Raw genomic sequence first — 26,714 nt, forward strand, 5'->3', positions numbered from 1 at the left:
AGAGTTGTTAATTTAATAGAGAGCTAATAGATGCTTTGAAAATGACAAAGTTGTTGGTCTAAAACTAACAAATTACGACAATAAAGCGGTAGCATTCCTGGACAGATTTCGTGATATATCTTGGGATTGCAGGAATAGCCATTTCCTGCTGGACACGTATTTGTAACTGATCGTAATAAAGCACGTCTGGCCAAGGACAGCGATAGCAAAAGTACAAATATATCGAAATTATATTTATTATAAACACATGTTAATGCATTACATTTTCAAACAGTGTCTTCAATGCATGGTTTATTTAATTTACAGTTTAGATAATCTATAAAGGGCAAACTATAAAAGGATTTAATTAGAGGTTTATGTTTAAATTTAATTAAATTGCAGATAATACAGCCCTAATGCCATTGAACAAAAATATAAACATAAAAAGATGTTATCTCAAGAAATGAGAAAACAAATAAAGGCGGCCTTTTTTATAAAGTCAGTCAATTTCTACACCATGAAAAGCTTTTAAGATAGGCCACTTTATCTGATTATATTTATTTTTCTGTTTCAAAGTATAAAAATTTGTGCATACAACAGAAACTTATTCGTGTAAACTTAAAATTAATTAAGAAAAGTGCATTTCTGTGACCTTTGAATTTTCCGGTTCTCGTACTGTAATACAACCACCGTCTCTTTGAATTAATTTTAAGTCCTTAATAAATTTTTTTTTCCCTTTAACACACTGTTTATGTGAGAAAAAGTGCAGTTTTTTTCAATCAAAATGCCGCGTGGAGAATTTCCATTAATTGAATCTTGCTTTTTCAAAAGCTTTTGACGTTTGATTGCGTTAGACGTGAATTTTTTTAGGGAAACACAGAAGACGGCTGAAAAAGAATCGGCCTGTGATCTCTTTTATTCTAATGAAGGGTATCGGATCAATTGAAAGCTTTTATCCGAAATTGTTTATGGTCGAAAGATAAAAGAATGTGAACCGTTCACAAGAACAAACGTCAGCACAAAACAAACTTCACAATATTCCCATCGCCACTTTATTCCTCTAATCGTATTTTAGGGGGATTCCCGTATACAGGATGTCGACTGTATTATTAGAATGTAAACAGAATTTAGGGGAGACCCGATTAATAAGCAAATAAAGGATAAATTACTATTCGCCCTTCAACTGCGGTCTGAATAGAAATTCCTCTCATATTTTAGGTGTAACCCTTCATTAATCTAAATGTTAGCATGTTTTGATTGAGTTTTGATTACGCAAATATAATCTCTGTCAACTATCCTCTTTATTAGTTCCTCGAATTTACACCAACCACTTATATTTAAATTACTAATATAATCAAAATGCGCTATGCAAATTTAACAAACAATGTGCAACGATTGACCTGTTTCACAAAACCAATCAGTTTATATTCAACGGCTCCAAACCAACAGAAGAAGGTCAATAAGACCGACGAACGACACAAGAAAATTTGCATAAGGCTTATCTGCTTTATTTAATTAAATCTCGGATAAATACTCCCCCAGCTAAGAAAAATCACCAACCAGACAATAAACTATTCACTTATTTATCCAAATAAAGCACCCCCAAACTTCAGCAGACTCTTTGTGCGACCACCACAAACATGTTAAACCGAAATCACTATATTGATTTAATTCTTTTTTTCTCTTAATTTTCATATTCACTAATACACAAACCAAACCAGTGTCAAACGAAGTACATCCCGAAGAAATTATTTATTTTCCCCTCTGGATCGCATTGTGAATAATTACTCGTTGTGTTTCATCTGCTTTAAAACAATATAATTATTTATAACACAAATGTAATATCTAATCTACAATTTGTAATTAAGGATTTACGCCGGAATCTGTACTAATTATAAACACCAACTTGTAGTTCTCTTTTTTCTTGGTAATTTACACAAACACAGCTTCACTGGATCCATGTAAATATATCGCGTTCTTCCCAAACAAAGTGTTTCGCACCCACCGACAATGTTAATTGTGTTAATTATTAAAACAAGTGCATTCAGTGAAAAACCGTTCTCACTGGGTAACCTAAATGAGTTCTTACGAGTTTGAATTAGTAAACAGACAGGAATGGTAGAAATCAAGACGTAGAACTTTATTCTTCTTATATTCTCATCACTCGAAATTGAGATATTTCACCCACAAATTATCTCATACACAAGGCAGATGCTCTAGAGTGTAACATTAATAATTTATTCCACTTAGCACGGTGCATCATATATTTGACTACATCAAGCTGTGACACTTTTTGTTTCATAATGAGAAAATACAAACACCAGAACAAACGCTAAAAGAGTTGATTCATACTTATTTCCCAGTCACCTGACATTGATAGAATTGTTCAGTTAGTGAAATCACAAGTTTGGCAATAAATTTTTGGTACTATTAAAAAAAAAGCATTTGGTTTTTACAATTTTTTGTTTTATCACGTACTAAACGTATTTACCATGCCAATACATATATCAATCAAACTGTTTTTTACATAATTTTAGTATATGACTTATTATTAGTAGAATTCCACTGCTAAAAATAAATAACAAAACGTATTTAAATTTTCTAAAGTATTTACACATATACCAGATGAATAAAAAGTATGGAACCAAAAATTTTTTGCTTAATCTATTTTTTTAAATAATTAATAAATGATAAAGTAAGAATCAAATTTTTCAAAACTTTCTTTTGTTTTTGAGTTTTTTTTTTTTAATAACAACTCACTATAAAACCATTTTTCTCATGTTTATGACCTAAGGATTACGACTATCTGGTTTATATTTAATTTTTTTTCATAAATTGCAATTTTGACAAAAAAAATTGCATAACACAAAAACAAAAGAAAACTTTATTCTCAAAATACGATCACATGATGATTTAAAAAAAACCTTTATAGCAAAATCGTTTTCCTAAGACCTACTAAAAATGTTATTACTTTTAAGTTAAATGCGGTATTGTTAAGAGTAAACCAGAGGTTAAACAAATCATAAATTAGTGGAACCCATCCGGACCCTGAAACAGGTCAGTTTTTAACAGGGTCGGATTACTTACTTTCTTTTTGTCTAAAATACTAAAATGTTAATAGTTTTTGATGCAGTTGTTATTAAAGTCACGTATTTAAAGAAATTTAAAAAAGCCAGGTGGTTATTAACAAGCTGTTATTAAATAAAGCTGATTTTTTTTAATAATAGCTTGGTAAAACTCTACCGCTACTTTAGTTTTATATACGGTCCTGTTTTATTCTAGTGGGCGCAGCAACACTTGTAACCAGGGTTACAAATTCAAGCCATTGTTTGGTTAATCCCTTATAATGTGTCATAAAATTTTTAGTAGGTCTTAGGAAAACGATTTTACTATATAGGTATTCTCGCCCTCTTTAAGTGTTTTTACTTAAAATCACAAGCTGAACAATCTTATCAATAACTGGGATAATTAGTAACAAGAAAATAGAGTAGCTCCTGCATTATAACAAAAATTGAAATTAGACATGTTGATTTTCATTTAATTTTCGTTTTAACGTGTATGGTTCATATTTTTCTTTAGTGTGTTCTAAAGTACTAAAATTAATCACACTGCGTCCCTACTTAATAATGATCTGAATTTTGTATTTACTGTTTACCTTGTTAGTTTACCCTATTCAAGGTATTTTGCTACAAAGGACCAGGTATAAGTAATTCTGCACGTCCTAGTTTTGTATTGTTCTACTTGTGTAATACTCAAACTGTATAGATCACGTCCTTTGAATATTCTACAATGGGAATTTTGCACATCGTGAAATGAATGAAACATCATTTAGTTTGTTTTTTACCAAAAAAAGCATCTCAAGAGCACTGCATTATCAATCAATAACTAGATAAAAAGCATCAAAATCTACAATGTTAAGTTAAATTTCCACTCGGTTCGTGCTTTCTGCAGAATAAAAAAAACGATAATGCTTGGCGTTTTGGAGGCGAATAAATTCCAAAAAATTGTTTTTCTCCATTATTAATGACGCTCTAAAAAATCAATAAAACGAGATCTAAGGAATTTAAAAACTCTCAATTTTTATGCTCACAAAAGTTAAACGTGGGTTGCGTGAAAAAGCTTTTCAAATATTTACCTAATTACTGATAATGATAATATCGGAGTGTCAGAGCGTGGAAAAAAGCCTTGGCGTTCTAATTAACTTTTAAACGCAATAGTGACGTTTATCTACCGAATTTAGCCCCACTTTCTTTTCAAAGAGTTGATAAGAAATTCATATACCTAAAGCAAAGTGCTAGATAGTACAAATAACAAGCAGCTTTGTATTTACTACAAATTTTCTCTTGTTTTAGTAATAACACTAGATCTTGAGTATGATCGCAAAAGCTTCTTTAAACTAGTGTAGAGACTTGTCAACTCAAATTTAATTAAATACAAAACAGCATGTGTTTAAACGTAATATTGTTTTATTTCGTTGGCATCAGTGCTTTGAAAATCCCTTGCTAATACGTACGACTTTATTATCTCGGTTTTATACATAATAAGACAAATAAAAAAATAGGAAACAGGGTTCTAAATCACAGAAAAATGTTGCCTTTGCTTCAGTCTGGTTATAAAAATTTAATTGTGTCGAAATTAAGACCCCGAGCCTGAGGCCAAATTTATAGAACCATTTGTATAAAGTCAGTTATTCGCATTGTGTAAATGTTTAATAATTAGCGCGGCAAGACACCTACTGTAAAAGTGAAGGACAACATTATAATGTTATAACTCGGATAATACACGATAATCGGGTCCTAGTTAAGGATTGTGAAAGGGTTTCCAGTTTTCGTTGCACGGTTAGGGCTCGCCCTTGTATATATTTAACAGGATCCTCTCGGGAAATTAATGTGGATATTGCCCTAATTAACTTTCCCATGTCTTTATTTTATTTCATTAAACTTTTTTTGTTTGGAGACCCGTTTCGGCCGAAATTTCACTTAGTGGAATCGATTTTATCCACCGGATTTTATTAAAGTTAATACTTCCGGCTTTCTTAAAACAAGCTGAAATGTTTAAGATAGGGAAAGTGACGATGCAAGCTGGAGATAATGGCAAGCTCAACTTTCTCCTTGTTACCTCTCTACCGTGCGAAAATCAATTAGTATTTACAATACCTCCGGCATTGTAAAAACACAAAAATTCCTTGCCATTATGTCGCTGCAAGAAATTTTAAGCTTGCTTTAATGACTTCCTTACATGCGAAGATCGCATTTTGATCCCTCACCAATAACAGGATACTTTAAAATCTCAAAAACATTGTAATATCAATCATGACTCGATGACAATACATATATTTACATATTAGTTTTACCTCGACTTTATTGATTCTTATTACAAAGCCAATTATGAATCCATTTACTGCTCAAGTCGCAAAATATTAATTAATCATTTCAAAACCTCTAATTACATGACCTAAATCCCCACCGAATTTATTAAATGAAAAAAAAATGATAAAAACTCTTTGATGATTAACGTCACAGTCTCTACATTCATAATCCCGACCCTCAAGGGTAAAAATTTTGTTGATTCAAAAAATGTAATTATTTTGAAAAGATTTGAGCCATTTGTGCCCAGCCGCCATGTTCGTTTATCTTTGTGAGTAAAATTTAGAACAGTTAGACTATAAATGTAGACTAATGATTATAAATAAATTTCTGCATTTTAGTGGAAATCCGTTGTGATGTTGACTATAAAGTTGACATAAATTTTCGTTGTAACAATCCCCGGTTGAACAAAATTTGGTCAAAAAATACGAGTGGTGCAAATTAGGAATTGTTTGGAAAGTTTATTGTTGCGTGAAAAATTTAACGAGCAAATTAAACTTTATCTCTAAAGAATTGAACTGTGTATAAAATTAAACGAATGCTTCATACTTTGGGAAAACAATTTTTAATCCATTTTAGACGCGATGAAAATATTGGCTGATTTATTGAAAATTTGAAGATGACGTTTTTAGGAGACCGTTTAAATATTTAAATTTAAGTGTTCTGAATGGCTGAAATTTATTGTGGTGTTTTTGGGTTAAAAGTATTGGCGAGGGTGAATTTATGGGGACATAAATCATGTCTACATGTAATGAAGCAATTTACATGAATCACATCAAATTAAACCTAAAATTTATGCGATTATTACAATAATTAGCGCATTCATATATTGAAACGGTTATAATAATTATTACGAATAACCCGATAAATATTCAGCGAGCAGAACCGATAGAGCGACTCGAAGGCTCAATAAATAATTGATTTTTATGTCATAGGAGAGGACAGGTGAATAGAAATATTGTTTATAAAAGATTCAATTTCCTGCGCTAGACTTTCATAAAAGAATTAGTGGCGACCCTTTCCTTCAAGCTGTCCAATTATTCCACATGGCTGGAGTGCAATTTGACAAGCACAGCACAATGTTTGGATATGGCGTCACGTATTTTACAGACACTTTCCTGCTGTCATTCCCCTACATAAATCATCTACTCACGTTTCGAACATTTGCGACCGAAAAACTGACAAAAACATATTGTTTTTACTTACTATGCATACCGTCAACCGCCACGGGATTCCCACCAAAAAAATACAAAGGTTAATTATCACTGTAGTAAACCAGAACAGCTGATATCCAATGAAAAAGTTAACACTCGTCGGGCCAAAATGTAAATATCAATCATTATTAAGTATTTATTAACACACTTAAATAATGTGGAAAAGAAATTTTAAAAAAATCACTGTAATAGAGCTCAATTGGGACAATTAAATCGTCATTAGATCGAAGCCGATACTAGTGCTTGACAAAAGAGAACTCCTCTCCAAAGTTATAATGAGAAAAAAGTTCGCTTAAATCTGTAAAATTTTCATGCTAGCCATTCGGCATGTTTTATGCGACTCGGGAAACTTTAAATTACATAAATTATAAATAGACAACTATGAGTTTCCGCCATATTTAATTAATGAGAATGTGGAGTTCAGATACAAGGAATCTGGGGAGTTGCTCTTACTAAATGATAAAAATATTCATTGTATATTCGGCGAGTTTTCCACGTGATGTGTTTTTAAATGACTCGGGAGCTTTGGTTTCCTCACAGGTGACGGAAGAGCATACCAAATTTATTAAAATATACACTCGACACCCGCTGACAAGAATCCAATCAACTCGCTCCTGCTAAATTAAAACCATCGTCATCACCAACGACAGATTTTTAATTAGTACAAATTTAATATTTGTCCTTTTCCAGAAGTAATAACTTTCGGTTTTGTTAATAAGTAGAGGGTTCGAAATTTACCACAAGAACCATCGATTGATACTCGAATAAAGTTTCCTGTAGTGAAAGTAATAAAAAGCTCCCCTTTTACAATTCTGTAAAGTCCCCAATAGCCCTACAGGTTGAAGAAATAAAGGGAAAAGTTGCCATAAATAATTCGGGACGAAATGAACAAGAAGGGACTTTCCTAGTACTTTGCAAACTAGAACATAATTGAAAAGTTCCAGGACATCGATTTACGTAATGGAATACTTTAATAAAAACTTATTGTTATCAGACAAATGAATTACTTACCTATAATGTTACTCATTACAAAGATTAAAAAAAAAATCTGGACAAAATATGTTTCCAAATTTGATTCAACTCGTACATTATTAAAATTTCCATATTTTTGAAATCTTAGGCACAGTATATTGTCTGTTTCGTGTTACGATCTCCCGGTATTCCGTCATAAAGTTGCATATTATGTGACATATGCAACACTCGGGAATTTTATAATGCAGTCTCCTTGGAGAACTGTGCATCGAAATTTACATATTATAAATATATAACGTGTGTTTATGGATTTATAGTTGTTTTTACACAGACATCCATTGTCCATTCCGTGGAATTTACAAACTAATCCCTAGTTTATTTTTTCCAAACTCCGGGTATTAGCTTTTATCGACATTTATCTGAAAAGCTTAACACGAAATAAACAATATTAATTATCACAACAAGCTGATAGATTGCCGTCGAGTCTGATTTTGTGATGTATTATTTAACAAGTCATCAAAGTGATCCTTTTAATCACGCACATTTAATTCATCTTCTGAAAGCTTTGTGAACTTGAACGCTTATTCAGAATTCGTCAAGTTATCAATTATACACAAACTTTCTGTTATGATTAATTACGTCCAGGTCAGAGTAACTTAATAAAATTGCCTTTAAAAAAATAATACTTTACTAACGTTTTTTCACAATTTTTTCAACTGTAACTCTAGACACTTCACGCAAAATTTGAATCAAATTGGAACTAGTGTGTAAATTGACCATTGATTGAAATTCCATCTAAGTTAAGCTTAATTGAACATCAACAAGATTATTTGTGAAACAATCATCGATTGAGAAATTGCGAACTCTGAAGCTTTACAATTATAGCCGATAATATTTCGGAATTACATCGCGTTCAGTTTTTCGAAATGAAAAACAATCATTTCCAATTTGGGTGAAAGGGTTGAAAAGATATCTACTTACACTTTCCTTTTGTTCAGTTGACATAAACACTACCTCGTAAACGCACTAAAATTTAATTTAAATTTATCCTCCCCTTATATCTGATGAAAGCTCTTATTTGATTACGAAAATACACAGTTTATGTGAGTTTGAAACTTTACAAAACTTTATGAATGGCTACTTTATTAGTCAGGAAAGTCGTTTAGAGAAGACTGTTTATATACATGTCTCATAATAAACTGCACAGCGGCATATATTCAAAGTAAATCTTCGTAAGAAAAACAGTAGGCGGAATAGAGTTGCTTCAGTTCATTTATAAATAGTAACAATGGCATTATTTAAAGATTCATCTGATTTGTTTTGTATTTAAAAAGTTTTATTATTCAAGTAAATTATCGAATTATTTAAATTATTGCGTTATTAAAATAAGAACAGAATGTATTGATTCATAAAATAATAACGAGCTATTCAAATCAGAACAAATAGAAAATGCTTTTTTCATTAAAATAATTAGGCCAAAAAAATTGCTGCCGATATTATTTCTATTAAAAACTTTTTATTGTGTAAATTGCAAATAGTAAACTAAAATATTTGTTGTGTAAGTAGTGTCAACACCATTGACATGAAGTAACCGTATTTCAGTAACTCACGCAAAAGGAAAACACTAACCAATTACAAAGTATTAGCATTTTTAAATTATTTCTAAGCTCTTTTCAAAAGTTTTACTAATTTAAAGACTGTGAATAATAATTAGTGAATGTTTGCAGTCCAATTATTTTTCTTTCAGTTTAACCAATCAAATCACAGTGGTGTAGTAATAAAATTATTGCTCTATGAAAAGCATGAAAAGCCCTTCATGTTTTCTACCAAGAAAATGGATTTCAATTCTGCTACGCAATACATTGCCTATACACGTGTTCCTATTCCTGCAAAAATATTTTTTGATTCAATAAACTTGATGCCTCATTTAACGCTGGCACGTTTTGTAAACCGAAATTTGATCATTTCAAATTTAAATAGGGCTTGTAAAAATTGGTGGTATTTTACAATTCCAACGATGACATGGCCGCAAGAGACAAATTATTACCGCTTGACAAAAGCAAAATATTTGAAAATTGAAATTATTTCTAATGATGATGGTTGAGTTGAGCGATTTACACAATGAATCATGCTCTTTAAATAAATCCCCTTATAAATACACATTGCATAATAAACGTTTATTAGCCGTGATCCATCTGCGATGCAATCATCCAAACGAATCTGGGTACTGTTTACAAATACTATGTGTTATGATTAATATTTATGACTTGTTTAGCATAATGGGAGAACTATTGATAATTACATTCAATTCCAAATCCAGCCGATGTTTGGCTTTTGATAGACCCAAATATGGAACTACAATGATCAAAAAGAGACATAGAATTGCGAAAATGTAATTATGAGTTAATTTGTGATGTGGAAAATTAGCAAGACCAATTTTGATACACGAAAAATATCTCAAAGTGTGATGAATACTGAAGCCATAATTTACGTTATCTCCAGGCATCGTCGACAATGAAACGTGGCATTTCTGGGCCTAGAAACAATCTTCACATCAGCTTATTCAAATTAGTGTTAAGTGACATAATGAATTAGGGTCATCTCGAGTTTCGCGTGCCTCTGTTGTATCAGTTTAATGTGGTCCTGGTTGGAATTACGCATAGTTTTGGGATTTGTAAGTCGACGGGAAGGACAAGGGGTTAGAAATCGTGTAGCTGCTTGTAATTTATGCTTAATATGATAAGTTGGAGCGAGTTACTCTAACTTCCACTAGGACTGTGTATCGATTAACTTGGGGCCTGACCTCAGATATTTCAACTAGTTTCCCCGCAAACTCATACGTTATGCTTGTAAATTAATTTCATCAGCAATTGATTCATTTGCAGTGTCTTGAGATAATCACCAAACGGTACTAAAGCCATTAAAGTTTCACGGAAATTCTTGGTGTTAGTAACACGGATCTTGCAACACGGCACGTCTTTCAAATGATTTTTACCATCGCCGAAGGGTGCTGCCAGCTATACATAAGCAAATATTAACGCTATATTGAACACAAGTTTCAGACATAAAAGAATAGGAAAACACGAGAAAAATAATAATGAAGTTGAAACTATAGAAAACGCTGCAAATTCTACACTGTATCTTACAAATGCAAGGGGTGCATGTAAGAGTACCAGCCACAATGCATCAAAAATGTATGTGTACACAAGGCGGGGAATTATGGAAAAGATCCGCTTTGACTTAAATTATTTACACGCAATGAAAGACAATGAATATTTTTCTTGCCAGCCGTAATTTAATGCTTTGCCCATTAATCAATAAATAGGGGCCAACTCTTAAATTGATCAATTTAGGAAATTACCAAACATAAATGTCCCAACTTTATTATAATAATTATTGTTAGTATTGACTTTCCTTCTTTAATATTTTTGTTTAGATACACTGCCAAATTTTGTACTCGTATTAAATTTCCATAAGAGACAAAATTAAAATTTAAAATATATAATATACAGGCTTTTCCGGCTAAACTTCACATTAGAAGTATTGGGAGTTCTAACAATGATATTTACCTAAAATTTTGTTTACCTATAGCCATAATCGGTTAGGTTCTGCTCAATGAAAATATTTTCAAGATGGCGACACTTTCTGTTACACCTGAAGTGGATATCAATTTTGTTATTTTATGTTTAAGTTATAGTAACTTCTTTTGATATTGTGAGGAATTCATTAACCATAGCTACTTTAGCACAGGTTGTCAAAGAAATAAGAAAAAAATAGAATATCAAAGTTATTCAAATTTAGATTAAATAAATTTAATTTGTATTTATGAAAAGAATAACACAAAAATTAGGGCCTTCCATATAAAAAAATTAGTTATGGGTATTTGAAGTTTCCCAAACGTAACCTTAAATTTTAGAGGTTCAATAATTATTTTTCCAATGATAAATAGACGAAAGAAAAGATCTAACGTTTCTTTTTCATATGCCCAAATACGATTTCAAAATAATAAAAAATGGTAGAGTTATCGATTCTTGTAGAGGAAGATGCAAATTAAAAAAAATCAAAAACGTCTAAGTATTTCAAAAACGGTTAAATTTAGGTATAAGGAAGTCTGATAAAAACTATCTCAAAATCACTTGAGTAATCCAAAAATGCAATAAAAACATAACTTTCTATTTAAAATAACAAAGTTGATACCCATTTCCGGTGTAACCGGAAGTGCTTGAAAATATTTTCATTAAGCAGAATCTAAACGATTATGGCTATAAATATCACTGTTAGAAATCCCAATACTTCAATACTTCTAATGTGGGGTTTAGCCGGAACAGCCTGTATATGTTTCATTTTTATCAGCACAAATATTTCCATAAAGCGATACAAAACTCGAATACTTTACGATTACGTGTATATACGTTTCAGTTACCACAATGTTTTCTTTACATTAGTTGTATTTGTCCACTCTTTCATGTAAAAATTGTTAGAATATTTCAAAGTCGTAATACTTACCTTTGTAATCAAGAAACGAAATTCTCTGTTTTTAAATGCAAAAAGCTAATAAATAGTCTTTCTTTTTTAAACACATCGAAATATTATGTCATCTACTACCCTTTTGGTGTAAAAAAAACTTACAATAGTCGTTTAGTTCTTATTTTTAAACTACCATTTTTACACAAAATTCAGGTGAAATGGGTCCATTTTGTAGTTGTTTTTTAATTTGAGTATAACTGTCGAATTACATAGTTTCTCTTGAAATCATTTTGACTAATTGTATGCAGCTTACTTGATGAAAATGACTACACCTTTTATTAATAGTAATACTTAGTGTATTATACGAGCACACTGAGGGATTAATCCCCAAAGTGAAGTTTATTCCGGAGACAATATCAATGAAATAATCACCTGTGAGATTAAATGGCACTCTAGTTCAGAGTTATAATATAGAGTAGTTAAGTTTCGGTTTTATCTAAATTTATATGGTTTTACCTGAGATAGAATATAGAATTTTTAGCGAGCAAACACTAGTTTAGAGCTATAAAATATAAATAAACACAACACCAACATAAATTAAGTATTAATTTTTTTAAAGACTGTAATCAAGGCTTTCTTGTCATGTTGACGTAGAGAAACGTCACCAGCGTTTCACTGAATTTGTAAAATTTATTTTCAATTTTAAATTAGACGTAGGTGTCACAATGTGTGTGACAGAGGTTCAGACAATTTTGCAGTTTTGTTTAATTATTGGAATAGGACACTTAATCTTTTTTTACTTAATGAGTAATATACCTACTATTGCACACATATGAAACAATGACATAACAAGTCCGGTTTACAAAATAGAAAAATTACGTTTCCATTATTTGACGTCGATAGTACTTATAAAATATGTTTTGATGACGACGTATGACATATTTTACGGAAGAACGTATATGTATCATAAAAACAGACAGTATATTAGTGTCTGAAAAAAAAATTACATAGAAGAGAATTAACACAAAGACGAAAACAAAATCTCCGCAGTTGCAGACTTTATGTTTACAATAATCCAAAAAGCTAAAACAGGAAGTGGATGAAACTATTCCCATTTTCCAAATGTTGCTTATCCCTCATTTCCATTAAATTTTTGTAAAGTCGTCAAACTAATTGAACAATAGTAATTAAAACCCCCGCATATTTCATTTAAACTCATCCCTCGGGCTAGCCGTAGGCTCTTGATATTGTTGCAGCCCCCTCCTCTTGTTTTACAGTCTAATTAGTACATCATTTTAATTGCGAGCGAAACCGAGCTGAATTACCTGAAACCATCCCTGATTGTATGGTTTAATGTACAGCGAGACCTTGAAAGATTTCTACAAGACCGTTGGGGCTATTCACGTTATCCCGTCGGAAGAATAATGTCGACCCATCCCAGTTTGACAATTTCATCTCCACAATAATGTTACTTCCGCTATGACGAATCGCATTCTCTTCACACACCGGAATATATCATTATAACCAATGGGAATTATCCGTGTAAACTGACCGGAAGACATTCTGCGGCTTTTTCTACACATTGCCCCCAAACCGTTTTCTGTCACTATTAGGACTTTATCGGTTCTTGCAAGACGATAAATTACGTCGACCCATGTTATGGTTTTTGAGGGAGAAAATAATTTTCAGCGGAAGCGCAATTTTATTGCGATACAATTACACGATTATTTTACATACTAAATGAAGGTGAAGATGAAAAGTGACACGCTGAAAATACGTTTAAATTGTAGTCGTAAATAAAAACTTTTATGATCTCGTTATTTACTAGACTTTTTACATGTGTTTTATGAATTCGTGTCGTAAAATCGAAGTTTAATGTACTAAATATATTACATTTATTGTTTACGTCGTAAACTTCAAAACTAAACCTTTGAACTTTTAGCAGATATCCTAGTTTTGCAAATTGGACAATCCACCAAATTCGGTCTCATTAACTGCAATTAATGATTTCCTAATGCGTTACCACTGTGTAACTAAGAGTTATTTTGTACCTGTCATGTCAATGACCGTCCTGGAAAACAGATCCATCAGCACGTGACTTAAATCCGGGGTGGATAACCACATTTTTTAACGATTCATTAGTCCGGAAAAAGCATAATGCTGGCTTTTACCACCCATATTTCACAAGGTGATAAAAGTCTGTTTGAACAAGATGAAGTTTTAATTATTGTAAGCCAAAAAGCAGCAACTTTGTGACATGAAAACCGACACTGGAAAAATCGAAAGAAATTTTTGTTAGGAAAAAATATTCCAATTACATGATCGGAAATCTGGAGGGTCGACAAATTAGCAATATACGCGTATATTGATTTACTTGTAGGAGCTTGTAAGCTTCATTAGAAAAACGCACAATTTAGATGGATAAAAAAAATCTGTGTTCTTGTTTAAACAACACATCGACATTTTTGGAAATAAAAACTCAGGGATAATCCTCTGTTTTATTTATTTAACGATTGTATTTTGGCTCGTAATTACACATGCAAAATAATGTTATTAGGTGAGGAAATAATGTTGACCCTTTCCATGAGCATAAAAAATATACGATCCACTTAGTTAATTGTTGATGTTGCGGTGCACTCATCACCATTAGTGGGAACAAAACTAGACGAATTTAAGCACAATAATGGTTTTTACTAGCCGGAAGAAACTTCATTTCGTGTTATTTCAGACACGTAAAATAGCGCAAGATGGAACGTTTAAGCTGTTCCAAAGGTGCGGAATTATAAAGCCGAGATTCTCAATACCTCACATGACCTTTTATGTCTGCCATTCACTATGCGCCACATTGAAAGAACGTTTTAGTAGCAAAGTTTCAATTTTTTTAATGTAGAAAATGGAACTCCGGAAACATCAACTTACTGGGTCACATGTGTTTAGAGCGGGTTATAAAATTTATTTTAAGTGTTCTTATCTAATAAAAGTATATTGATTGCAGCCTACAGCCGATGTCAGGAATATTTTACAAGAACGTTTGTCAAGCTTGAGAGATATCACATGTCAGGAAATTCGAATCAAATAGATAAGACAGGTCGAAGTGTTTGACTTTTTATCACCTGGATGTCTGACGGTATTTTCGTTTAACAAAAGATTTTGCTCGACTTGGGATTTTCAGTAATGTAATATGTCGACGCAAGGAAACTAATCACGAAATGTTATGTCAAGAACGTTTTCGTAATTAATTAAGACTGACTGAAAATAATTCAAACTGCAACATTTAGTACAAAGAAGCTCTTATTATTCAAGGTAACCCTTCAGAGTTATAGCATGAAAATAGAATCAAATTCGGATCATGCAGCGTATGCATAAAAGAAAGTTGTTATTCTATTTACTAGTAAAGTGATATCTACTAAGACAATATTTTGTAAATAAAACTCTCTCATAATTTATTCACACGCAAATTGAGTTTAAAACTTGAACTGCATCACATTTAAAAATTGGCAATATATTTTCAACAACAATCCTAGCAGAAAAACAATAATGAATTACTTGTAAAAGTTTGTTTTAATTGTTGCAAATTGAATGTGCTGCAATAAAACACCTATCAATCTAAGCTTCTCCAAATAAAAGTCTGCTAAATGGCTTTTCACTCTGTGATTAAAAACTACTCTAATCCTGAATGAACTTGAACAAGTGTTCTCAGAATAAGAATAATTACCCTTACATATATCACTGGTAAAAAGACTTTACCAAAAAAGAAGTGAGATTTATAAACAGTGTAAAACCTCGCACTCCTTCACAAATGTAAATATCTTCCCAAGACTTTATAAAAGCATTTTTAGTGCCATTTGTCGTTCGCAACTTCGTTTCAGCATAAATAAAATAGGTCAAGGTTTTTTTAAAAAACCGTGGCTTCTTCCAACTGTTCGCATTCAACTGATCCGAAAAATATCGCAGCGTGAAATTTATTACTTACATTTCATGTCGGTATTATTTGCAGAAAATTATTGGACGGTTTTCCTGCAACGTAAAACCGCCGTTTCCTGAGCGCCGTGATTTAGGTAATTATTTCTGATCAATAGGAAAGATGTCGGATGCGAAATGTGGAAATTTGATTAAACTCGTGTTTGTTATGATAGTAATTGAATTCGCCTAAATTAACTCGTGAGATGAGTTTTGTATTAAAAACACATCCCTTAGATGCAGTGTTTGATGTTGAGTCGGTTGGTGATGGCAAACCGCACACCTGGACTGTTTAGTAAATCATAAAGCTGCTGAGAAATTTAGGTTTGCAGTAGTTAGCAAAGTGTCCCAAAGTGGGGCCACACCTTAGAAGCTAGAACGGTGTCGACCACTAGAGACACTCCCTTGCGGTCAGCTCGACCTAGAACGTTTTATCATCTTTATGGTTATTGTTTAGTCCATACGACACATGCGTTGCACAATTAAATAGAATTAATATTAAAAACAATCCTGGGGATTATAGGGATAATGACTGTGACAGTTTGCTCAGATGAAAAATCTCGCTTGAAACAATCTTGGCCGGATTCATCACGCTCCGGGTTTTATTGCATTCATAAACATTGATTAGCATGGGATTTGGAGACCGACCCGATTAAAACTGATCGAATCTCATTAGATCCAACAAATAGCAACGAATTAAAAAGAAATAATCGTTAAAATTGCAGACAGAAAGCCATCAAACCGCAGACCAAATTTTATAACTGGCAGTTAATTACGGAAATAAATGTCTCCGAGTAAATATTAACCTTCCCTTGCCGCTTGTAAATTTGCCAGAGTTTGCAACAAACCAACTGCTAAAGACCGAGATCGCCAATAAGTTTTCTAATTTACGGCAATGGGGCCGCAATACTGGCCTGCTTTCGACAAATTAACAATGTGAAGAGTCCTCTGGAATAATTAAAACGCAAATTCTATTGTAACTTGTTCCCAACTCCCGGCCAGTTATTAACGAGGCAAAGGATTTGTTTATTGTTAGTTGTATGAAATGCTGACGAGTAAATCATTCTGGAAACACCCCTTGAACCTGGACGATGAAAATACAACTAGGCAATTTGCCTGCCGGAGCTACAACATGAGCTGACCAATTCAAAGCTCCATCAATCATCAGCCCGAATTATTCAGCGAAACCGGCATCAGTCTTACGGGATTTCCTCAAGATGCTCTACCAAGACCTAGCCATTATAAAGTGTTTTAGATCATTAGATCGACGTGACGAAGGATAATTAGCTCACTAAATTTTAGACTCCATTAACAAAACCGTTTTTACAACAAGTGAGATTTACACTTAAATAATTGAGTATTAAGTGTTGACGGATGACTGGTCTTGCTGTAGTTTTCTTGCGGAAAACATCTCACTTCAACTAAGTTTTCAACAGTTTTATAGTTGCATTAGTGATAACGTTTTCAAGAATATTGGTTTACTAGACAATTTATATCAATATCAAAATTAAGTTTTCTGCAAACACATAGAAAATTCAATTTGAAAATAAATTTAATACTTCAAAGCAATACAAACAACGGTTGATTTTTGGTGTATGCGCCGGGTCAAACTTAATTTTAGGAAAAGCACATTAAATGTAACAATTACTTTTAATTAGAGCAAACAAATTTTGTTTAAAACTCATTAATATTAAACAGTGTTTTGTTCAGAAATATAGACTAAAACAGTGAAACAAGTTCAAGGCCTTCATCAATTCCTTAGCATTACACAACAATAGCGCCTATATTAAATGAAATTGTTATTGATGGCTTTAATTACTTATCTGGTCATCAACCCAAATGACATAAAGAACATCTATTAAAACTATAGACGCCGATCACGCTGTTGGTTGCTTAATGAACTTCAAATCGATCAATCTTTTAAAGCTCAAAAGAATTTTGACGGTGAAATTTCCTTAAGAATAAAGAATTCAACATAACATCATTTCCAGTTCATTGTCGGTAAATAATTTCTTCCCAACTTGGCAAACTGATCCGTTATTAATATAACTTTGTGTAGAGTTTCCTTAGACATCTATTTCCAAACAGAGACGTACGTGTTGGATATAAAACATTAACAAAAGTTCGTGATTAGAAACTTACAAAAGTGAGAAATGTTGTTTTTCCATTCACCCGGTGATTCGCTTTAAAAGATAAACACAACAAGACTTGAAACAACCTCAACAAATGTTTTTAAAAGGGAATTCGTGTAATATGAATATGCAAAATCGGTCACCCGATACGACAAGTATTCGACAAAGGTTGAAAAATCAAACCTTTTTTGGCATGTTCAGTAGGTTTGACATAAATATGCATAATTTAAATTAGCAAATCAGGCTGAACTAAAAATAAACATTTAGCCATCCTTGTGTGTTTTATGCCTTCATGCGGCATTGATTTATTAAAATATGTAAATGTCGCATTAACATTCCTCAAACGCTAGAAAGAACTTAAAACTTTCATAAAAAGTTTTATGTAATCGATGCAGAAAGACTCCGTAAAAATTCTAAATACGTTACATAAAGTTTCGAATTTTATTTTGTACACTTAATCAAAAATTCATGGTGCAGCCCCGAAATTAAAACTTTTTCACTGTTTAAAAAGTAAAAAACACGCAGTTTCGTAGTTTCATTTGAAAATCCTCGCCGTTAAACTGTATCCATATGAGAAACAATAAACAAGTTCCGATTTAAAGTTTGATCATTGCGGGATTTTAGAGTCCCGGTGTCCAGGTAAAAGCTAGGGAAGTTTCTGTGCATTATAGGCAATTACAGTCTGATGATTAATTCAGTGTTATTGTAGTGGGTGTAGCGGATGTTGTGTCCTCCGGGTCCATCTATAGACTCATATATTCAGATATAGTTTGATCCGTACTCTATATATCATTATTACGACACGTTGCAGTGTCTGTCCATGTGATTTACTTTAAAACTTCCACTTGATTTATTATGTGTCGTAACCAACGGATTTGCCCATAGAACTGTAAAATATGTTGGAAATCTCTCAAAAATGTGCAAATATTTCGGCGCTGGAAAATCGCCCACCGTTATTTCCTCAAATAACAATTTAATGATCGATGCAAACAAAACAAAATCAAACTAAAAGCCACCGTATCGAGTTAAACTCTCGTGACTTTCGAGAGAAACAAACTGAGTTTGTGAAATATTTGCATCTAAAAGTTTTACAAAGCTTATGTGTGAGTAAGTAAAGCTTTGACGTTGTTCCCCGAGAGAGAAACCGTGATACATGAAAGCTCGCTCAGTAAATCTGGATCTTAGTTATGTCATTGTTATATTGCCTAGAATCGTAAATCCGCCGGAACCGGCCAATATATCAACAAAATGCAACAGTACGAGATGATAATGCTAATTATTTTCTTTATGCATTATGTGCCTAACTGCTTGTAATATAACAATGTCAGCTTCCTTGGGGATCCATAAGAAAAACTTCCTTTGTAATACGTCTTGCTTGTCGCAACTTACCAGAACTTGCAAGCGACGTTCGTCTAATTAATACGTAAATGATGGAGACTTCAAGCTTCATGACGCTTTTATCAAACACATACGCCAACAAAAATTCATAACAAAGCATGTCACTGGATTAAGAATTGGACTGCTATTGTACACATTGCATTATACGTCATTAAAACTTAAAACAACTTGACAGTGAAGAATGGCGAAGTTGATACCGACGCCGTAATTACTACTCTGTTATGCATTTATACATGCTGCTGTTAAGCCGAACAATAACTCTTTATGGTAATTTTACACCTCTTAAATCATAAGACACATAAATAATAGGCTTATTAATGCTCACATTTATTTTTACTTCAGATTTTGCTGATACAAAAACAATACGTAACTTCTTTTAAACAGTCAAACGTAAACTAGGATTCCACATTCAGACTCTAGAAGTTCCGATAGTCATAAAAAGCTAAACCTAAATCGTAGCTTAATCCAAGTCAATGTTCACTATTTACAACTATTAAATTCAAAGAAAACAGTTACTACATAAAATTGGTTTAAGAGGTTGTAAAAAATAACACAAATCAAAACACTTTGTAGTGGTTAAAATTTATGATTTTTTCGACTATTTGGTAAATATTATCACCTAAAAGATATTTGAAATAAATTGTAAAGTAATTGTGGAAAGAATGAATACAGGGTGAGTTATATAGTATAATAAAGACCCAAACCGATTTTCAGACTCAACCCAAAATACATTCTCAGAAACCACTATGCGTTAATTAATGTTCTGTTTGAAATTTTTCAAAGATATAAACATAGATACCTGTGATAGCTTTGACAGTTTTTATAAATTGGAACCCTACGGTGTACCTTTGATTTTCGACACTGTCAAATTTAACTAATGACATATCAACAATTACTTTGTTTCAAATTTAATGCAAAGTTGACTGTGAAAATGTATTTTGGGTTGCGTCTAAAAAGCGGTCAGGGTCTTTATTATAAGTGAATCAGTCTGTATAGGTACAGTATGTCCCCGGATTGAATTTACAAAAGGAAAAAAAAATATCTTTGATTTTACGCCAAAATTGTAAAGGAAAAACATTCTTTGCTTCATCTGAAACTAGCAAATAGGTATGTAATTAAAACTTCATTATTCTGATTTATTAGGAAGAAAAGTTCACTTTTCTCTTAATTTTCTCTGTTTTATAACTCCTATCACTTTGATAATTAATTAATTAACTGAATAACAATAATTGTTGTTAACAACGACTTTGTATTTTTTATCTTAAAGCTGTTTTTTTGAGTTGTCGTTTATTAATAGTAAATAGATTATGTTATTAGGACTAAAGGTGATTATTTATGTGGCGAAGCTGAACGTTCATTTTGCCGAACGGAGTGAGACAAATGAATTCAGCTGAGCCACATAAACTCACTTTTACTCCAAATAACATATACTATTTTATCTGCAAACGATTCAGATAGAGAGAAAAAAGCTACACACCAATAATCAAGAAATCACCTCAATAATCAGGACGCTTTGCAATAAAATCATAATAAACGTCACGCGTCAGTTTCGGAATTTGTATTGAGATTTCGAAAGTGTTCACTGATTTAACTGGTGAATAACTGGTGTAGTTTATAGTGTAAAATGTCGAATGCTGATAATCTACCTTGTACCTCTCCAGAAAATGCTGAAAAAGCGAAAGAGGCAAGAAAGAGACAACAGTGGCAAATGTCAAAGTAAGTGTCAAGTAAAAGTGAAAACGCCTAGGCGTAAAAATAGTGTTTTTACTCCATGTCTGAAAAGTAAAACTTTTACTTGTGTCATTTAATCATAAAAGTGGTCACTTTTGTGACGTTTGCCGATAAAATTATATTTTTCACCCACATTTTTGTTATTTAACTTGTGTAAACTCATTTGTCAAACTGACATCGTTGTCAAAAAAGTAAAACCGCGAATGTGATGGGATTTAAAACGCAAAGAAAAATAATTATATATCCAAAATCGAAAGAAGAACTTTTCTTTCCACTTTCAGGTGAAGCAAAATATGTTTTTCCTTTGCAGGTCCCTCTTGTAAACTCAATCCGGGGACATACTGTATATATTGTTTCATTATCTCTAAATTATATCAAAACTAGTGTTCTTCGTGTGTTTGTCAGACAAATTTAATTTAAACAAGACATCTTTTAACTTAAATTATGTTACATAATATCTGAACCAGTGTACGTATATATAGAAATATTAATGTGAGAATAGAATCATGTTACATTTTGAGTATCTTGTTTATAAAATTTTACATTTCTTGTGGCATTTATGTAATTTACATTTGCACGTGATGTATAAAAATTTAATATTTTAAGTAAAATCTTGTCAAATTAACAAAATTGTTATGTACTACTTAAATTAATAATAATATTAATTTAAAAAGTAGAATATAACAAAGTTGCTTCCCCAATTGTAAAAAAAATAACGTCGTAAGAACATGCCATCATCAGCCTAAATAAAAATAAAAGAAAAGGGAGGCCCTGTTTATAACAATTTAAACAATGGATGGACGATTTATCTAAATTTGATTTACATTAAAAGATAAAACGTTATCACAAAAAATTGTTCAAATTTAATTTAGAACCAAAAATTATGAAATTATTTTTCAACCAAGGAATAGAATAATCTTAGTTGAAAAATAATTTCAAGTAATTTGAATTAATTTAAATTTTAAAGTAGATTATATTTAAGTAATTGATGGCAATTGATTGCCGAAACAAATTCCTGCAACCTTAACTTATTAAATTTTTACAATTGAGGAAGCGAGTTTATATCTTCTACGCTTCTACCTAATAATTTTACCTAAACTCCTTGCAGAAAATGTATTAAATTCATAGTTACTATTACTTTCATTTTATATTTTCTGCATTTTAAAATCGTAGAAAGTTTTTATCAGCAACAATTTTATGACTTTCATTAGTATACATACACAGTTATGCAAAGGCATAAAAGCAAGAATAATTAACAACTTGTGATTAATACTTTTGAAAACAAGGTTAGGTTGCAATGAGGTAATTATTTTAAAATTTATTTCTTCATAGCCTTTGGTTTTATAATTTATTTAAGTGTTATTTAACATGAACAGTGAAACAATTGTGCGAAAGTATTTTTTTCACATTACGTACGCGCAAAAATTGTAATAAACGTCCTTGAAACCGTTCAATATTCAAACAATATCCCTTTATACGGTGGACAACATTAGCGACATATGAAAGTTCAACAAGGCACAATGTATGAAATATCAAACTAAGAAGATTATGTTCATACAAAACGCTGCCAGAGAGTTATCGCTTTTCTATCAGCTGGTAATGACCAGCTCTAATTACAAATTAAAATTAAACAGTATCGAATTTCCAGCAGTGCAAATCCAATTTGAATGGCTGAGTAATCTCTTGTGTCATCACTAACAATTTCACAGTGTAAAAACATTAAAGAAGTGTTAATCTAACCACTGAGAAAAGATGTGAGACAAACTTGTTTGCAATAAATAATTCACCAAGCAAATCGAACCTAACTTTTTACTCTATAATAAAGACTAGATTTCTGAAACTCTCGGTAACCGGAATTCGAAATTTTCCTCGTCACCAGGCAGCGATTATATTCTCCCGGCGTCAATATTTCACCGAAGTCACAAAATACACACGGTAAACAGAAGAAGAGCGTCACACCGCCCAAAATTAAGTTGTTGATTTGAATGCTGCTTTGTTCAGATAAGGAATGCAGATTTGTTCGACCATAGCAGGAAAATCTAATTTAATTCAACACGCACAGAGACGCCTTTGTCGATATTGTTAACAGAAGCTTTTGTGCAATAACTACATTATGCATAAAGTAATAGTACTAAATTAATTAAAACTAGGAAAATTTTTGTTCTTCAAACTTAATTTCAAGCAGTTAAAGAATTTTCTAATTTGGTCATTAAAGCCATCGGTCACGTAAAACCACTAACAAATAATTTCCATTCATTTCTCACATTCTTATGAGAGTTGTCTGATAATTCCAAATTTAGTCATGCAGGGAATTTAATAAATATTCTGAATTTCATGAATCAGCATTTGCATATGTCAAGCACGTTGGGTATTTGCAACGCACCAAAGTGGTATTGTGCAGATTTAAAAAATCACGTTGGAACGAAAACAATCCAAGTTCACAGAAAGGATTTTTTGTTAAATCAAAATCTTTATCATTTTTCTCTTTACAATTTGTTTTTAAATTTTTGAACGTATGAAATTCTAATTCAATTATTAGAATTAGAATTCTAAGACATAAATTAGGTAATTTTGGTGGATGCGCCGGGTTAATGAAACAATTTGATAAAAGCCGCATTTTTTAATAATACGTTTCATTAATTAATTACATTCATAATTTTAACAATTACAGTTAAATATTATTACATACATTACATACGTACTAAAAATAATCATTTTCTAAAAGATTTAATAAATTTATTGTTATCGTGTGAAGTTTTATTTTCCAAGTTTATTTTCTCATTTGTTTTGAAATGCAAGGTTTTTTTTAAAGAGGAAGAGTGAAATTTAATATAATTTAATAAAGTGCAGTAATACGAGTATAACACATTTGTATTAAAAGTTAAAAAAAGTACAATTTGCAAAAACACATTGTTACTTATTCAATTTTCCATTTACTTCTTAACAATAATGAATAAGTTGAACAAAATTTGGTCAATTAATATGTAACTGTATCTATACTTTTAACAACCCCATATGTTAAATGTAATAAGAACATATGGTTTATGGTGCATAAAAAATACCGGCAAATTCGCCGCCTATTTGGTCATGACGATCAAAAAGGTGTCAGTTTTAGTAAATGCGGTATTGGAAAAAAGACTTAAAAAAGTTAAAGCAGCAAGTCCGAAAACAATTCGATCTCACGTAATGTACATAAAAACTTTTGTGAATAAACCAACAAAGTTGAACAGTTTAAATCGGGGGAACGACGCAATAAATTTCGGAAAAAGGAACTGAGATAGAGGCAGTTTTTAACCGGCAATCAATACAACGCCTTAATGTGGCGATATCTGTTTCAGGAGAGTCTGACAACTGACGGTGAGCACACTTTACGAGGATGTAATTTATAGCGTTGGACCATCGCCAAGGATTCGCCAGTGAAAGGCGCGCGCATCCTTTGTCCATCCCAATAAATAACGGCGTCGAAAGTCGAGCTCGTGTAAATTATTTCCTGCCATCGCAAACACAAATAATTAGAGACACCTTCTTTGCAAAAATCCGAATTAAACGTTTTCGATCTCAAAAAGACTAACATAAAACAAACAGATTTCGAATCACTTTGCGTAAAATTGGCTGCAATAAAAATGCCACGCTAAAGCATTCCCTTGCCAGTTAGATTACATTTCGCGTTTAAAAAGCAATCTGGAATTTCAGGATCGGGGCGTAATCATCAACACCTCCTTTTAAGCAACACGTTTCGTTTTATTATTACTTTTTTCATTTTGCGACGCTTTTAATACAATTGCCCTTTTGGCGATGAATCAAGTTTCGAGCGCGGCGTCATGCGTGGGAAGGTCTTAATTAAACAGTCGGCAAAAAACTTGCCTTTAAAGGAGAACGATGAAATTACAGACGTCATCAGAAGCCAAAAGACTACACTGACCAATTACTTTTTTACGCAAACCTTGAACTTTACATTCTTCTTCTAATTCCAAGTCGGCCGGATTCGAATAAATAAGGTTCACACTGTCTGAGATGGCGGAACTACAATTTAAGCAAAACTGATGGCACGCTAGTTTATGGCGCGGTAAGATTTTAATGTCTTTGTGTTGGAAAATACCGACTTTGAGAGAATTTCATTGCACTTGGAATTGCTTTCGAAACACGATACACCAGAAGTTTCATTAACACTATTTCTCATTAACGTTTTTATAAAATTTATCAAATTTGCACAACTAACCTTATTTAATAGATGATAAGACAACAAATTTTGTTTGACTTTAGTTTGCCAGTTCAAGCTTTAAACGTGTTGGATGTTTTTTATAATAAAAAATAAAAACAAAGTCCATGTAATCACACTTTAAAAGTTAAAGCTTTCACAAAGTATATTATAAAGTTCTACGTGGATGCGTTAGTAACATAAGCCACTATTTTAGCCGTTTCAATTGAATATTTAATAACAATTTAAAAGACAGGAAACCACTGCGCTAGTGATGGCAGAATAAACGTAATAAAACAAATTCCTCCTTGACTAAATACCGAACTTTACACGTTTTCTAAAGAAAATGTCGGTGATTTATATAAATTAAGAAAGTTCATCTTAAAGTTTTCAGTCAGAATCACTTATTCACCAAGATTTGTGAAGCAAACCTTTGATGTAAAATTAAGTAATTAGTATAAAATATCGACAAACGTAATATTTTTTGTCAGTAACAATCTAACGCTATTTCTCTCTGTAATCGATAAAGCCTCTATTTAGAAAAATGGGGCATGAAATAAAATCGGATATTTATTCAACAGTTTACGATGATAAACTGTAACTGACAAGGAGTGCATTAGACATGCAAACTTTAACCGCCCGATAAAACTTTCAAAACAATCGCATCATCTTAAGCCTGATAAACTTTGTTTGCTACATAAATCCTACGAAATAAAAACGTTGCAAGCCAATTCAATGAGATAAACCTGCGAAATATATAGACAAACAACAATACTGAAAGGAGAAATAAGCGAACAATGTAGACGTTCTAACCTGCGCGTCACCGCATTAATATTAGTTTAGACGTAAAAAATAATGGACTCAGAAAGCGCAATTGAAAAAATAATCTGTCAGCAAACAAGGAAGCATAAAACAAAATAAATCCAATACAATTTAAAAATACATACAGGGTGAATATAAAGTGTGGAACCAAGCAGTTTTATTTTTAATCATTTGTCTCCAGAAAATAATAATTAATATAAATTAAAATAATATAAAAAATGTGATCGTATTTTCAGAACGAAATTTTGTTTTGTTTTTGAGTTATGCGATTTTTTTTGTCAAAATTGCAATTTATGTGAAAATTTTTTTTTCAAAAAATTAAATATAAAGTAGATAGTTGTAATCCTTAGAGTATAGCTTTTATGAGAAAAATGATTTTATAGTGGGTTGCCATTTAAAAAAATATTTTATTTTGTAGAACTGAAAACAAAAGAAAATTTAGACAAATTTTATTCTTGTTAAATCATCACATTTT

At 31.8% G+C, this 26,714-nt stretch overlaps 1 protein-coding gene across 3 annotated transcripts in view; it reads right to left on the reverse strand.

Annotated features, from left to right (window-relative positions):
• The window catches only part of LOC123004914 (connectin), a 123,792-nt gene that overhangs the window by 68,102 nt on the left and 28,976 nt on the right, over window positions 1-26,714 (reverse strand). The window contains exon 1 of one of the 3 annotated variants that reach the window (XM_044398443.1): window positions 8,513-8,667. The exons of the other annotated variants lie outside the window; for them this stretch is intronic. The gene's annotated coding sequence lies outside the window, so the exon portion shown is untranslated. Of the gene's footprint in view, window positions 1-8,512; window positions 8,668-26,714 lie in introns of those variants that run through there. 3 annotated transcript variants of the gene reach the window in all.

This window comes from Tribolium madens, unplaced genomic scaffold, assembly GCF_015345945.1.
Source record: "Tribolium madens isolate multiple individuals breed KSU strain unplaced genomic scaffold, Tmad_KSU_1.1 Scaffold_20;HRSCAF=117;Tcas5.2_LG4, whole genome shotgun sequence".
Lineage (NCBI taxonomy): Eukaryota > Metazoa > Arthropoda > Insecta > Coleoptera > Tenebrionidae > Tribolium > Tribolium madens.